This window comes from Sceloporus occidentalis, unplaced genomic scaffold, assembly GCF_023333645.1.
Source record: "Sceloporus occidentalis isolate IW3139 unplaced genomic scaffold, rSceOcc1.0.p SCAF_4, whole genome shotgun sequence".
NCBI classification, from domain to species: Eukaryota; Metazoa; Chordata; class Lepidosauria; order Squamata; family Phrynosomatidae; genus Sceloporus; species Sceloporus occidentalis.
Window position 1 is genome coordinate 163,560,759 of NW_028316984.1, and position 13,722 is coordinate 163,574,480.

Sequence of the window (13,722 nt, forward strand, 5' to 3'; positions counted from 1 at the left end):
GCATGCTGTATTTTTACCTTTGTTTTTGTTTTAATTGCCTTTTTCTTTTTCATGAATGTTTTAATATGATTTATTTAATTGCTTTTTAAATTGTGAATTATTCATTATTTTAACAGTATTAGGCTTTAATTTATACTTTGAGCTGCCTTGGACCACATACTGGCTAAGAGGTGGAATAATAATTATTAATGGTGCTGTTTTGCTAAATGGCCGATCATGAAGAAAGCAGTACAGGCCATGCTACCCATCTGTTTGTAAGGTTTTGATGACTCATTTGAATTGATATGTGGCCAGCAAGATGATGATGACTGTATGAAATGATATTAAGGGCTATACATTTCTTTATGATCAGGCACACAAACATTGGTAATAAGAGCAACACCCCAAATAGGTACCATTTACATAGTGTGGCTGCTAAATGGAGAATGATGGAAGAGAATGGTATATACTGTGCCATAGACATTGCCTTGAGAGCCAGTATGTTGGAGTGTTGGACTAGGACTCTAGGTTTAAATTTTACTGAGAAGTATTAAAACATACATGGTAGGATCTTGCCCATAGCAAATGGAGGAGTAAGAGACTAGGGGAAAGGAAAATCTTCCAGATTTCTCTCATGAGGAGAGATTCCTCTTGTGGTCCAAGAAGATGCACTTACTGGAGAAAAACAGTTCCAGCTCATTCTGCTCAAACCCATCACAATCTGTGAGAATCTGGCATATTCTTTCATGAGATAGGAATTGTTGTAATGTATAAGCATGTTCAAATGGGTATTATAGTGTTTTAGATATGTACAAGAATTATATAAATGTTACAGTATATTGGGATATGATATGAGGCACAGTACGAGTGTAAATAACTGGTGGCAGTTCAAAGGGGAGGCTTGTTGCCTGGCTCAGGAATGTGCACATGTCTGGGAGAGGAATTGCCATAGTCTGCTTGTGGGAAATAGACATTAGAGATGGGGCCTGGATAGTATTGGGGGCTGGGTGAAAGAGGCTAATATGGTAAAGAAGGTTGGTATGTTTTAATTAATAAACAAATTAAAATGAAGCCCATAAAGATTGAGGGATGAGACGTTGTTAATGTCGTGCCAATGCATGTGGATGATGGCACTTCTGTCTGCAGATGTCTTCCTGCTAACACTTAGGGTTTTTCTGAAATAAAGTTTTACTATTTGCAATACGGAAGACTTGTTTACTGAACTCCTGGGAGAAAAAGCAGTTCTTGACAGAATCATAGTTATAAGGGCCAAATGGCCATCTAATCCAGCCACTTGCCATACAGAAATACACAATTAAAGCACTCCCGAGAGATGCCCATCCAACAAGTCCACCACTCTCTGAGGCAATCTATTCCACAACTCAAGTTTTTAATGTCATGAAGTTCTTCCTAATGTTTAGAAGGCATCTCTTTCCTTGGAAGTTGTATCGATTTAAGTTCTGCTCTCTGGAGAAGCAGAAAACAAAAACTAGCTTAATGTTCCACACAGCATCCTTTCAGATATTTCAAGATTGCCCCTCTCAGTCTTCTTGTCTCCAAGCCAGACTTAGTCACCTCCCTCAGTAGTTCCTGGTTTCTTTTAATCACTTCATCGCTAAATTGCAAACAAAAGCTGATCCTTCAAAACCATGTTGGAGCAGTGAAATTATTTAAGGTATATTTATCAGGCTGTTATGCTTTCCCAAGGCTGGTCCCACAGATGATAGCCTTAGCAGCCTGCCATTCTCACCATGCCCTATGGTTCCCCGCTCTAACTCTCTTTGGATTTAGGTCCTAGGCCACCAGGTGACTTCAGGAGCCCTGGTGGCACAGTGGTTAAATTGCTGTACTGCAGCCACTCACTTTGCAAGTTCAATACCAGCGAAAGGGCTCAAGCTCCACTCAGGCTTGCATCCTTCCGAGGAGGTCTCTAAAAATGAGTACCCAGCTTGCTGGGGGCAATTAGCTTACAATCGTAAACTGCTTATACAGTGCTAGTTCAGTATGAAGCGGTATATATATATGGTTTGAGCGGGGCTCCTATTGGAGTAGCGTGGGGCAGGGGGAGATATAGTGGTAGGAGAGTGGAGTTATATCAGAAAGGAAGGCAAGATCGATGCGTAATATCTATCTCTCCTTCCATCCACTCTCCTAACCAAAGAGATCTGAGGGTCAGTCCAACTGTACCACAAACCCTGTCTCTGCTCCTGTGCAATGCCAGGTCTGTAAGGAATAAGTCCCACATTATTCACGATCTTATAGAGGATAAGAGCTGCGACCTGGCTTGCATTACTGAGACCTGGCTTGGGCCTGAGAGTGAAGCAGTGTGGGCACAGGCCCTTCCAGCCAGGTACTCAGTCAAGGACCAGACCAGGTTAGGAGGGCGGGGGGGGGGGGGGTTGCCTTGATCCATAAGAACACCCTTTCCTTGACCAGGAACCATGTCTGACAAACTGACTATATCGAATGTATTTACCTAACCCTGAAGGCCAGGGACAGTTTAGGGATTCTGTTGGTCTACCGGCCACCCCGTGCGCTAACAGACTCCCTGGCCGAGCTGACACAGCTGGTCTCAGAGCTGGTGCTGGAGTCCCCTAGGCTTCTTGTCCTGGGGGACCTCAACATCCCCTTCGAGACCAGCCAAAGTCCATCTGGTGCGGCTCGGGAGTTCATGGCTACCATGACCGCCATGGGCCTGTCCCAATTGGTCTCAGGGCCTACGCATGCTGCTGGTAATACACTTAATGTTCTGTTTTGTACAGACACGGAGACTCTGTGGGCGGAGATTATCAATGTCTCTGCCCTGTCATGGACAGACCATTTCCTGGTTAAGGCTAGATTCAAGGCATCTACCCAAATCCCTCCCGGGGGTGGTGGACCTATTAGGATGGTCCACCCTCAAAGGCTGATGGAACCCAAAAGGTTCCAAGAAGCCCTAGAGGGGTATATGGTTGGAACTGATGGCGATTCTGTTGATGCCCTGTCTAATACCTGGGATACAGATCTCTCCAGGGCTATATATAGTATCGCTCCCAAGCGTCCTTTCCGGCCTGCTTCCAAAAAGCAACCCTGGTATACGGAAGACCTCAGGGAAAGGAAGCGGGCTGTGCAACTAGAGCGCAACTGGCGGAGACACCAGCACTTAGCCGACAAGGCACTCCTAGAGTCTCAATTGAAGGCCTACGGAGTGGCAATAAGTGCAGTAAAGCATTCGTTCTATGCTGCACGTATTGCGTCCGCGGAGTCGCGTCCGGCAGAGCTGTTCAGGGTAGTGAGGGAGCTTACCCAACTGCCTCCCTCCTTGAACCCTATTTTGGAAACGAGTTCAACAACTTCTTCGCGGATAAAATCTCTCGGATAAGGGCTGATCTCGACGACAGTATTTCTTCAGAATCCAGAGTAGAGGTCTCCAGAGCTTCCGTGGACTGTTGTACTGGATCATTTTGAGTCTGTGAGTACTGAGGAAGTGGACAAGATCTTTCTAAGTGTTAGGAAGACGGCATGCTCTCTCGATCCCTGTCCTTCATGGCTGACAGCTTAGGGGGGAATGGCTGTAACTTTCATGTTACGCCGTATAATCAATTCATCTTTTGGGGAAGGGCGGTTTCCATCTAGTCTAAAATTGGCCGTTGTAAACCTTTGCTAAAAAAAGCCCTCCCTAGACCCCCTGATTTGGAATAATTATCGGCCTGTCTCGCTGCTGCCTTTTTTAGGGAAGGTGATCAAGGGGGCAGTTGCCTTCCAGCTTCAAGCGATCTTGGATGAAACGGATTTTCTAGACCCATTTCAAACCGGCTTCCGGGCGTCCTATGGAGTTGAGACTGACATGGTCGCCTTAGTCGATTATCTCCGTCTGGGCATGGACAGGGGTAGCGTGTCCCTGTTAGTGCTTTTGGACATCTCGGCGGCTTTCGATACCATAGACCATGGTATCCTTCTGGAATGCCTGAGGGAGTTGGGTATCGGAGGCACTGCGCTCCAGTGGTTCCAGTCCTACCTCTCGGGCAGATTCCAGATGGTGCAGCTGGGGGACGTTTGCTCCGATAAGAGGGTGCTTACATCTGATGTCCCTCAACGAGCTATTCTGTCCCCCATGCTATTTAACATTTAAACCCTCCCTTCAGCCACCATCTGGGAGAGAGAGGCAGGTGAGCTCCAACTGCCTTCCTCGAAGAGGACCAGCCCTCCCTTCAGCCACCATCTGGAAGGGGAGAGAGAGGCAGATGAGCTCCAACTGCCTTCCTCGAAGAGGACCAGCCCTCCCTTCAGCCACCATCTGGAAGGGGAGAGAGAGGCAGGTGAGCTCCAACTGCCTTCCTCGAAGAGGACCAGCCCTCCCTTCAGCCACCATCTGGGAGAGAGAGGCAGGTGAGCTCCAACTGCCTTCCTCGAAGAGGACCAGCCCTCCCTTCAGCCACCATCTGGGAGAGAGAGGCAGGTGAGCTCCAACTGCCTTCCTCGAAGAGGACCAGCCCTCCCTTCAGCCACCATCTGGAAGGGGAGAGAGGCAGGCGAGCTCCACCAGGCCTGCCTGGAAGAAGCAGAGCCCTCCCTCCAGTCCATCTGCCTTGGTCCAGGCCTCAGAGGGAGAGAAGAATGCTGGACCTGATCCCCTCCCCCCTCACCATTCCCTTCTCCTTTTGTGTCGTGTCTTTTAGATTGTAAGCCTGCGGGCAGGGAACTGTCTGGTTAAAAATAATAATAAATGTAAGCCGCCCTGATAGCCATTAGGGCTGAAGGGCGGGATATAAATACCTAAATAAATAAAATAAAATAAACATTTACATGAAACCGCTGGGAGAGATCATCCGGAGACACGGGGCGCGGTGTTATCAGTACGCTGATGACACCCAAATATGTTTCTCTGTGTCTCCGACTGATGCAGTGACTAGGGATGGCATCTCTCCTCTAAATGCCTACTTGGAGTCAGTAATGGGCTGGATGAGGGAAAACAGACTCAGTCTGAATCCAGAGAAAACGGAAGTACTCGTAATAGGTTCTACTGGCCCGGGAAAGGAAATTTGTCCACCTGTCCTGAATGGGGTCACGCTCCCCTTGAAGGACTCAGTTCGCAGTCTGGGGGTGCTTCTGGACTCGTCGCTCCACCTGACGTCTCAGGTGGATGCGACGGTCAGGAGCACCTGTTACCAGCTTCGGCTGATACGCCAGCTGTGACCCTACCTGGGCCGGAGGGACCTTGAAACGGTTGGACATGCTCTGGTAACCTCTCGGTTGGATTTCTGTAATGCGCTCTACATGGGGCAACCCTTGTACCAAACCCGGAAGCTTCAATTAGAACAGAACATGGCAGCTAGGTTGGTCACTGGATGTTCCAGGACTAGCCACATAACACCGATTCTGCAAGATCTTCATTGGCTGCCTGTCCGCTTCCGGGCACAATACAAGGTGTTGGTTATCACCTATAAAGCCCTAAATGGCTTGGGCCCAGGGTACTTGGAGGACCGCCTCTCCCCATAAAGTCCGCCCCACACTCTCAGATTGGTCGGGAAGCAATTCTTAAGGGTTCCCAAGATGAGATACACCTCGTCTTCCCAAAGGGCATTTTCTGTTTCCGCCCCGCAGACCTGGAACTCCCTTCCTGACGAGCTCCGCTCTGTCACCTCCCTTGACCTGTTAGGAAGAAACTTAAGACCTATCTCTTCCAACAATCATTCCCCCATGTGCCTTGACATTTGTTATTCTCCCCCGTTATACAGTTGCTTATCCAGCTAGTTTGTTTCTTTGGTTTTTACTCTTGTGAATTTTACTGTGCTTTATTACTGGGATGTTTTTATGATGTTTTTATATTGTATGTTTTTATACTGTATATTGTTTACATTTATGCTGTACCCCGCTTTGATCATTTTTTTGGAAAAGTGGGCTATAAATAAACAGTATTATTATTATTCTTATAAATGAAGTTGTTTGTTTAGACCACTGTATGATGCAGGATAAAGACTTCCCATCTCCTGCTATGGCTGCAGATGACAGGTGACCAAAAACACAGTAGTACTAATGGCAGGGCTGACCATTATTGTTATTTGGAGAGAAATATAAAAACCTGGTACTACATAAGAGAAGGGATGAACAACTTGTGGCCCTCCAAATGTTGCTGGTCTGTAGCTCCCATGGTCCTTCTACATTGGCTATGCTGACTATCAATGATAGCTGCACTCCACCGTCATCTGGAAGATCACAAAATGTCTGCCTCTGAGTTAACACATAAGTTTTATGTAAAACTTCTAAACCTGCAGCACTTACAAAGACTGAAACCAAGGCAGTCCAACTTTTGCATTCTACCACAGCCTTCTGCAATCTGGTGCACCAGGGACGTAGCTAAGGGGGGGGGGGGTTCTTGGGGTCCGGACCCCCCCCTTCCATTAGAAAAATGAATGGTGTGTGCTGCTGCGCCGCCGCACTCAAACCCCATTATAATGGTGGCACTTAGTCTGGACCTCCCCCTTCCTAAAATCCTGGCTACGTCCCTGGGTGCACTCTGGAGGTGTTGAACTACTTGGGAACTGTACTCCAATGCATCTGGAGATCATTAGGTTGTGAAAGGTTCAGAGCTGGGTTGTGGGCAGAAAAGTGAAGGGAGCCAGAGCTAAGTAATAAGCCAGTAGTCAGAACCAGAACACAAACTATGGGTAGAACCAAAGACCAGCGAAGGACAGAGGAATGCATCAAAGTTCGAGAGAGTCCTCTTGTTCAAGCAAGATGCTGGTGAAAGATGAAACACTGCTGATGTGGGGCAAAGCTGAACACTTACATAGTCATTTGTTTCTTTTTATTTTCTGGACACTTCTGCACTCACTCCTGCCCACTGTCCACCAGTAAATGGTTGCATTTGGGAGGGATGCAGCAGTTGAAAAGTGGGTGGATTGTGAGCATGGAGACATTTCTGTAGTCTCTCTTGTCAGAACTTTATGACACTTTTTCCTGCCCCAAGATTGCAAGGCCATGGGTTCCTGACCTATGATCAAGAATTAATTAAGAAGTTCCACCAGGACTTCAGGACCCATCAATCCCACCAACATCCTGACATCAGTATACACAACGGTACAGAATGGAAATTTTTGTTATTGTTAACCTCCCTCAAATCAACCCCAACTCATGGCAACTCTCTGGATGAGATCTCTCCAAGGCTCCCTGTCCTCCACTGCCCTCTAGCGCCCCCTGGATACTGTTCAACATCAGGTCTTCGCAGACCCACCTAAATAATGGTGAAGCTTTATGAGATCTGAAATACAACTTCAGAATCACGGGTTGCCTACAGCCTAGTCTAAGACAGATCTATCCAAACGTTAATTAGGAATTTCTGGAACTATTTGTTACTGTGTGCCTTCAAGTAATTTCTGATTTACCATGGTCCTGAACCTATCACAGGGCTTTCTTAGCAAGATTTGTTTTGGGGGGAGGTTGCTTTTGACTGGCTCTGAGGCTGTGAGTGTGTGACTTACCCAGGTCTTAGACTAGGCTGTAGACCAGAGGGTTTCCATGGCCAAGCTCTGAGTGGACCCTGGTCTCCAGAGTATAATCCAACACTCACACTAATACCCCACTCAAACCACTGCACCACTTGCTTGAACTATGAGAGCCACCCAACACCAGGCAAGTATCACGTCCTGACCTGTGAATTCACAGATGACCATTCGAAGGAATACCGTTACAGGTAAGCAATGTGTCCTTTTCAGAAACGCGTGCTTTCTCTTTTCTTTCCTTTCCATTTAACCAGACTGAGCCACGGCAACAGTTGGCCGGGTACAGCTAGTATTTTAATGTATGTCATATACTGTATTTTATTTGATATTGTAAGCCGCCTCAATCTTCCTCCTGTTTGCATGATGAAGAAGCCAGTGTGACTTCGAAAGCTTGCAACATGTAATTGTGCGTTTTGGTTGGCCCAATTAAGGTATCATTGTTGGGATGTTATTGGACTGTCTAGATTATAATAATAATAAAATTATTACTATTATTTATTTGCCGCCTCTCCTGCAGGATCAAGGCAGCTTACGATATCAAATAAAATACAGTATGCAACATATCTGAAAATACATTCTATTACTTCCCTCCCCCTCCCAACTATACTATTATAAAATATCATAAACCCTAAAACAATTAAAAATAGTCAACTATCAAGCCAGTGAGAGACGAAGGGGTGGGCAATTTGGATAATCTCTGTGGTGCATTCTACACGCGCAAAAAGTATGTCCTCGGCACGTACTAGGGTTAGGAAGGAGCGTCCTTTCCGGACACCCCAACCCTAGTATGTGCCGAGCTCATACAAAATGGCAGCGCCCATTCTACATGGGCACCGCCATTGTGACGTAGCAGACGCTTAGCGTCTGCACGTCACAGCGCGGAAATAATGCCACAAGTGCGCCATTGGCGCCTTGTGACGTCATTTCCACTCCGCAAAAAGGACCCGCTTTTTGCGGATTCTTTTTGCTGCACCGGGGAACCGCGTGGTTTGTCCAGTGCGGTTCCCTGGTGCAGCAAATACGGGCGCCGGCACAGCACCCTTTTTGGGTACTCTGTAAAGCGCCTATGCTATATAGCACTGCTATTCCACTTTAACTGGTTCCTGTTGCATTCTGGGATTTGCAGTTTAAGGGAAGAGGAGGCATTTAGAATTCTCAGCCAGAGAGCACTTAGGCCTCAATGAACTACAAGTCCCAGAATGCAACAGAAGGCAGCCAGAACAGTCATAGTAGAGCAGCAGAACTGGAGCAGAAAGGTTTTCCATACCACCCCCCACAATACCAATGCCTAATTTTCCAACCAGAAAGCCAGGGGTAAACACACACGCAGAACCCCCTCCTACCACAAATTCTGCAGCCGAGTTTCAAAACTCACAGAGATCAGCCTTCCCAGAGTGCAATAGGAAAGCCTCACCCTGAGAGAGCCTCCAATTTGATCAAGGTATCTCCTTTGCCAGGTAAGTATCAGCAACAGGCTGCCAAGCCCCAGACTCCACCTGCGCCCACTACACTCTAAGCCATGGTGGGCAACGACTACATCCCACTATTCCTTCCTTGCCCCTCTGGAGAAAAGACCCCCAACCTCCCATAACCGTGGAATGAGGGTTACCTTCCCCCGGCGACCTCAAGTTCCTGGGGAGCCCCTTTTCTATCCTCCCACAATGCTCTGCAGCAACTCATCTGCATATAAGGGCTGTCCCACCTTCTCATTGGCTGCTTCTCACTTCCTCCCCCCACTCTCTCTCTCTCTCTCTCTCTCTCTCTCTCTCTCTCTCTCTCTCACTCAGAGGGAGGCTGACCTAAGATGGTGCTCATTATACTCTCAGACTCAGGCAGTGGTGCGCTTTAAGGGATTGTGGACCTCAGCTCCCAGAATCCCTCGCTATTCACCAACATGGCTGAGGCTTCTGGGAGAAAGTCCCACAATTTCTTAAAGGGTACAGTTTGGAGACTACTGAGCAGCCTGGTCATACTCCACAGTTTCTCCACAGACTACAGTGGTCCCCAAACTAGGCCCAACCTAGAGTCAAGGGAAAATCACTTGCCTTTCCTGTAGCCAACTTAAACTAGATTAGCACAAGATCCTATGTTGCTGATAGGGTTTCCAGCTTGGATACAAGGCAGGGATCCTGTAACTTTCATCCTTAACAGATAAAATTTCATTAAGCAGAATAAGGGCATCTGTCCTCTTCTTCGTCTTGCTCTCCACCTGGGAGGAAAGAACCATGCTGTGAGGGGATGGCTGCGGCTGAAAGTCCAGACTCGGAGGGTGAGAGAGGACAACCACATTTTCATCCTGCTATGGTACTTCATACTGCTCCATGAACTTCTTGTTAAGGTTTAAAGTTACAAGACCCTCATCCCATATTCATGCTAGAAAACCTAACTGCCGAATATAGCTCCTGGGCCTTTCTTTTGCTATGCGCCTGAGTCTCGCTCGCCCTGCCTCACCTCCTTGCTGCCTTGCGCGTTCGCCACACGTGCTCCAAGACCAGGGACCAGTGGAGGCGCAATTGGACAGCCTCAAGAAGAGGCAGAGCTTCAGCCTCTGCTCCTCCATTGAGCATGGAGTGTGCGCACTGAACACGCAAGGCAGCGAACTGAGGCCCCACAACAAAACCGAGGAGGAGAAGGAAGCATTGCCGCGCTCCAGCCGTTGGAGGGCAGTTAGGAATAGGAAGGTTTGTTCAGAGGAGGTTTGCCAGGGCTTTCTGCTTTGGAGGCTGAGAGAGTGTGACTTGCTTGTGCTTGAGGTCACTCAGTAGGCAAGGAAATGAACCCTGGTCTCCAGAGTCCTAGTCCACCACACAAAGCTACATCCCAAACTTCTATGCGGGGAGAATGTCAAAACGCCACCCTCCATTTTGAGCATGCCTAAGAAGCAGGCAGTTTTTTAATTGCTTGTATCTCCACATTACCAGGATTTGTCCTACATTTGTACCGGTTTGAAGGCACACAGTCAGCTTATGAGTGCTTTTCCTAGAGAGCAATGCCCTCAAAGAACTTGCTACTTGAACATGATATTTTCCTTGCCAAGTAAGCATGAACCTGACTTTGCCAAGCTCCAGACCCCACCTGCGCCCACTACACTCTAAGCCACGGTGGGCAACGACTACATCCCGCTACTCCTTCCTTGCCCCTCTGGAGAAAAGACCCCAACCTCCCATAACCGTGGAATGAGGGTTACCTTCCACCGGCGACATCAAGTTCCTGGGGAGCCCCTTTTCTATCCTCCCACAATGCCCTGCGGCGACTCATCTGCATATAAGGGCTGTCCCGCCTTCTCATTGGCTGCTTCTCACTTCCTGTTCTCTCTCTCTCTCTCTCTCTCTCTCTCTCTCTGTCAGAGGGAGGCTGACCTAAAATGGCGGTCATTTTTTTCTCTCAGACTCAGGCAGTGGTGCACTTTAAGGGATTGTGGACTTCAGCGCCCAGAATCCCAGGCTATTGGCCAACATGGCTGAGGCTTCTGGGAAATGAAGTCCCATAATTTCTTTAAATGGCACAGTTTGGGGACCACTGAGCAGCCTGTTCTCTCTCACCCTCACTGATCTCCAAGAAAACACACTCCACAGTTTCTCCACAGACTACAGTGGTCCCCAAACTAGGCCCTTTCAGAGATTTGGACTTCAGCTCCCAGAAGCCTCAGCCAGCTGGCCAAAAGTGTGGGATTCTGGGAGCTGAAGTCCAAAATCCCTTAAAGAGCAGTTTGGGGACCACTGCTCCAGAACATAATCTTTCAGTCTCTTCTGCCTCCTTAGCTGGAGCATATATTTGGGTGATGGGTATAGAAAGCCAGTGTGGTGTACTGGTTTCACTGATTGACTAGGACACTGTGGATCAGCGTGCCACAATCCTGGCACGACCATTGAAACCCACTTGGCCTTGGGCAAGGCACACTCTCTCAGCCTCAGGGGAAGGCAAAGGCAAACCTGCTCTGCACAAATCTTGTTGAGAACCACCCCTCATAGGTCCACTCTAGGGTCACTATAATCCAGAAACACTTGAAAGCACAACAAGAAGATAGATTTCCCCTTCTTTTTATGCTGCTGCTGGCAAAAAGCTGGGTTGGGGATATCTGTGGCATGTGGTGGCCGTGACCCTAACCAGGCGTTCAAAGGAGTGGGGGGGGCATCTGTTTTGGCCCCCTCTTGAAGCCTTGGTTGATCTCTGGGATGGGGAAGTGACCACGGCAGTCCCATCTCACAGAGTGACACTAAACCCTGGTTTTCTAAGGAGCTGGCAGCAATGAAATGAGTAGTACAGAGACTAGAGCAACAGTGGCAGAAAACTCAGTGTGGGTCTAGCCAAAAACAGGCTAAAATCTATTTGAAGACCCTTGGTGGAGCAATCAGCAAAAAAAGTCTTTTTTGTCTAACGTAACTGCATTGTCACAGAACTGTTCAGTGGAGCTGCCTTTGAGTGGTTAGGGATCTATTACAAATTATCTGACCCAAATAAGAATTTAAAGCACTCAACTGGACACTAGGAAGAATTTGTCCACCACTCACAGATAAAATTATTCTCAGATTTGCTCAGAGTTGGACACCAGAGTTGATACAGGTCTGGTGGATGGAATCTTGACCCCTGTATTTCCAGCGTTGATGGATATTTTTCAGTTTGTGCAGCCCAAGGATGTGGACAGGATCCTTAGAAAGGTTAATTAGAGCCTTGCTATGTATATTAGAGCCTTGCTCTTCCTAGCGTATTGGTAGGATCCCAATGCCTGAAGAAGACTGTCAAATGGCCTCTTTTGAAAAAAAAACTGACCTGGAACCCACTGCACTGGATGATTACAGGCCAGTCTCCAACAACCCATTTTTGGGGAAGGTATTGCAACATGTGGTGGCTTCTCAACTCCAAAAGTTCCTTGATGAGACATGTTATCCATTTCAGTTAATTTTCAGGCCTGAGGCAATTTTGGTCACCCTGTTTGATGACCTACTCCAGGAACTGGACAGGGTATGTGTGTCCCTGCTGGTTCTTCTGCACCTCTGGATGACTTTCAGTACCACTGATCATGGTTTCTTTTGAGGTGTCTCACTGGGTAGGGGCTTGGAGGTAATGTTCTATAGTGGCTTTGTACTTTCCTGGAGGGGCATTCTCAAGGGGTGGTGCTGGGGGATTCCTGTTTGCTTCCTTGGCCAGAACCTCAGGGTTCAGTCTTGTCCCCTATGTTAACATCTACATGAAATGACTGGGAGAGGTTGTCTCAGGTTTTGAGGTCAGATGTCACCAGTATGCTGACGATTCCCAGCTGTATTACACCTTTTCATCTACTTCCAAGGAAGCTGATCCTGTGCTAAACCAGTGCCTGACAGCTGTTACAGACTGGATGAGGTGAATAAATTGAAGCTTAGTCCAGACAAGACAGATGTGCTCCTGGTGAATCAAAAGACATCTCTTGGAATTGGGATTCAGCCTGTGTTAGACGGGGATACACTTCTCTGCAGGCTTGCAATTTGGGAGTACCCCAGGATTCGTCTATCTTTCAGTAGTGGTCCATCTTTCAGCAGTGACCAGGAGTACATTGAGTACATCTAGAAATCTCGAGGTCCACCAGGGCAACTCATTGGTCAACATCAGCCAGAACGTGACCATAGAATCACAATGGAGGACCTAAAAATGCCTAGAGAAGTGTCTGCTCCAGGAATCTCTAGGTTCTCCAGTATCATCTGTATGGTCCCCTTCCAGCAGAATCACACTGTAAAAGTTAACACTGCAGTTATGGAGGGTCAGCTGCACACAGAGTGAACTGGCTAAACTTTACTAACTGCCTGGGTAGACCCATAACCAAAAAGTAGCAATCTGTAACTATAAGATTAAGAAGAAAGGTCAAGTAAACTGTTTTGCATTTCTTTTTATTTCTCCCTAACTTCACTACAATTCAGATTATCTCATGTCTTTGTCTAGTAAACCTTGCTTATGACATGATAAAGTGCACATACGGGGTTGGATCCAGAACCTTCTCCACTGAGAGGAACATCCACTCAGCAGAGTTCACCCTGCCAGTGACAGAAAATGAGGGAAAATAAACATTACAGATATATATATATATATATATATATATATTTCTAGAAAATTCCCTTAGACCTCCAGTGGGTGAGGCTATGAAGAATTGAAAAGTGACGGGGTGTGTGTGAATCAACAAAGATTACAATTTGCATTTGGCTAACAAAATCCCTTGTCTAGATCATATACCCCCCTCCCAACATTTCACAGATGAAAACTGGTACACATGTAGCCAACCACATCAGAGTGT

The 13,722-nt window shown here is 47.3% G+C and overlaps 1 non-coding gene across 1 annotated transcript; it reads right to left on the reverse strand.

Annotated features, from left to right (window-relative positions):
- Positions 1-8,769: 8,769 nt before the first annotated feature.
- Positions 8,770-8,925, reverse strand: LOC149314954 (U1 spliceosomal RNA). The gene has a single exon (XR_016281191.1). It is a non-coding gene; the product is annotated as a U1 spliceosomal RNA (small nuclear RNA).
- Positions 8,926-13,722: the final 4,797 nt, after the last annotated feature.